Source organism: Pundamilia nyererei, unplaced genomic scaffold (assembly GCF_000239375.1).
Source record: "Pundamilia nyererei isolate P.nyererei 1_Seehausen unplaced genomic scaffold, PunNye1.0 scaffold00178, whole genome shotgun sequence".
NCBI lineage: Eukaryota > Metazoa > Chordata > Actinopteri > Cichliformes > Cichlidae > Pundamilia > Pundamilia nyererei.
In genome coordinates, this window is record NW_005187579.1 from 469,058 (window position 1) to 471,653 (window position 2,596).

General features: G+C 41.6%; 1 pseudogene; it reads left to right on the forward strand.

Moving 5' to 3' along the window:
• Positions 1 to 513: 513 nt before the first annotated feature.
• Positions 514 to 2,267, forward strand: LOC102206620 (potassium channel subfamily K member 9-like; annotated as a pseudogene).
• Positions 2,268 to 2,596: the final 329 nt, after the last annotated feature.

Sequence of the window (2,596 nt, forward strand, 5' to 3'; positions counted from 1 at the left end):
GAGTACACACTGGATAGGTTACCAGTCCAAGGTTGGCCTGAACAGACCTAAAGCAATGAAACAATAACACTTTTCAGTTACAATTTCTCACGTGCTGTCTTATTGGTCTGATATAAGCTCCAGCCTTCCTGCCCAACCTCAGACCGAGGAACAAAGGACTGAGTGAAACCACCCTTGTAAGAGTGCACGCCCTGTAATGTTAAGAAGCTAAAGTGTCACTATGTTTTCTTACAGCTTGGTAGCTTCATATATTATGTAGAAACAGTTGCCTTTTGTTAATCACCTATGTCCTTACCATTTCCCAAAAAGTTGAACTAATTGCAGAAATATAAACAGGTTAAAAAGCTGATCAGGCTTAAAGTGAGAAAACCTGCTGTTAATGTCCAGTAAACACTTTTTATCTTAAGTTGTGTTGTGCAGGATTGAAAAATATTGGTATCAAGCCAATACCATGTAACTACAGGGCCAGTATTGGTGATACCAATACTGATACAGATACTTTTAACGATAAAGATGGCTTATGTCGGAGAGGGCAGTGAGATGAATGAGATTAATCATCAGTTTGCAAAGTCTGAACACATTTTCCAGCTTTTTGTGGGGTTTTTTTTTTTGGAGACCTGGAATGTAAATGTGCTTATCACTAAAGGACTTTCAGTCAGCTTCTGTTGTTTCAATGGGCTAGAGGCTATAAATAAAATTATGTGACAGTCAACATAAAAAAAGTTCCGATATTTTTCATAGCCCGTGTTTGACTTGTATTTTTTCATTTCTATTATACTCATTTATTTAACACAATTCCATGGACTACATACTGAACATAGAGGATAGAAACAAAGTATCAATACTGAGGCGCTAGTACTGATCTGATACCAATACCAGCATTGGTATCGATATTTAGATCAATCCGCTGCCTCTAGTGTTAAGTATTCCCAAATAAACAGTGTTCACTTATCACTGTGTGTTCAGCCTGCTCTGTCATCAACCTTCTCTTTAGTTGCACCTCCCAAGTTTCTCAGTTTGCTATTAAGTGCTGTGGAGGTGGCGGATACTGGTATTAACAGAGCTTTTACACATGTACACCGCTAGCAGCTGCTTCTGGAAATGAGGTTAACGAGGACAGCATGATTGGACCAAACCAGTTAAGCTGCAGTTATAGAGAGATAGCCAAATGTTTCCTGGCACAGCATCAGCAAGCAGTTTTAGTGAGACTTATCTGTGGTTTAACCATGTTTGCTCACATTAGTTTAAAGACTTGACTTTAACCTGCACTGAGTTATGTGTGAGTATCCCTGCCTTGCAGTGTTTACAGCAGCAATATACTAGTTTGATGTCTATGGAGCTTGATGACTATGAAACAGTAGTACTCAACCTTTGACCTGTATTATTCTTTGACTTTGCAGGTTATGGCCATGCTGTTCCGTGCACCAATGCTGGAAAGGCCTTCTGTATGTTTTATGCGCTCTTGGACATCCCTCTGACGCTGGTCATGTTCCAGTGCCTGGGCGAGAGGGTCAAGCAGGGCCTGGGCTTACAGAAGACAGAGGTGTCAATGGGAAACATGGTCCTGGTGGGTTTACTGTCTTGGGTAAGCACTTTGTTTGTAGGAGCTGCAGCCTTTTCCTATTTTGAGGGCTGGAGCTTTTTTAATGCCTCTTACTACTGCTTTGTCACACTTACTACCATAGGGTTTGGAGATTTTGTAGCCTTGCAGACAAAAGATGCTTCATGTACATTCTAGTTGGGCTGACGGTCATCGGAGCATTTCTTAACCTGGTGGTGTTGAGGTTTCTCACTGTAAGCTCAGGTGAGCTTGATGGGAGCTCCACAGCAGGGGAAGAAGAGCAGGAGTACAGGGAGATCGTGGACACTGGAGAAGGAACTGCTGAGGACCTATGTAAGGATGATGAAGATGAACTTTGCAGGCTTACCTTTCCCATGGAGGGTTGCAACAGCTTTGTCAGCCTCCTCTCTTCTCCTGCAGAGGAGCACAGACCTATTATACCCAAGAATGCAAACCTGCCTGAACCCAGCAGACTCCAGGCTTTGTTCCTTTGCATGTGCTGTTGCATGGACGTTTACAACAGCGCCTCTCAGTCCCACTGTGACCAGACAAGCGGCCATAGCAACCCTGTCTTTTACAGTACCATCTCCTACAGAGTGGACCAGGCCCCTTGCAGCTTCTACACCATGTCATCACAAGCCTCCCCCAGCAGTGTGGCACTCGTCTGGGCAAGAACAATTCTCACAGCAGGCGGAAATCACTCTGACTGAGATCTTTGAAGACTTGAAGTTGAAATAGCCTTTGTTTTGTTTTGGATCTTTGTACGCACAGAGCCCATAAAACCATCTGATTTTCTGTTTGGTGGAATAAACTGCCTCATGCTTTCTTTGTTATGAAGCTTGTCTGATAAAATGTAACATATTAAAACTAAATATGCAGTTTATATTGTATTTACACTGAACATTACCAATGATCTAACATTTGAGGTATATCAATAAAGTATAGTTTATGCAACTTTATGGTTTTCCTTCACTATATCACCTGCAAAAAACAAACCAGCAAATTAAAAAACAAAAGAAACAAACAAAAATAAAA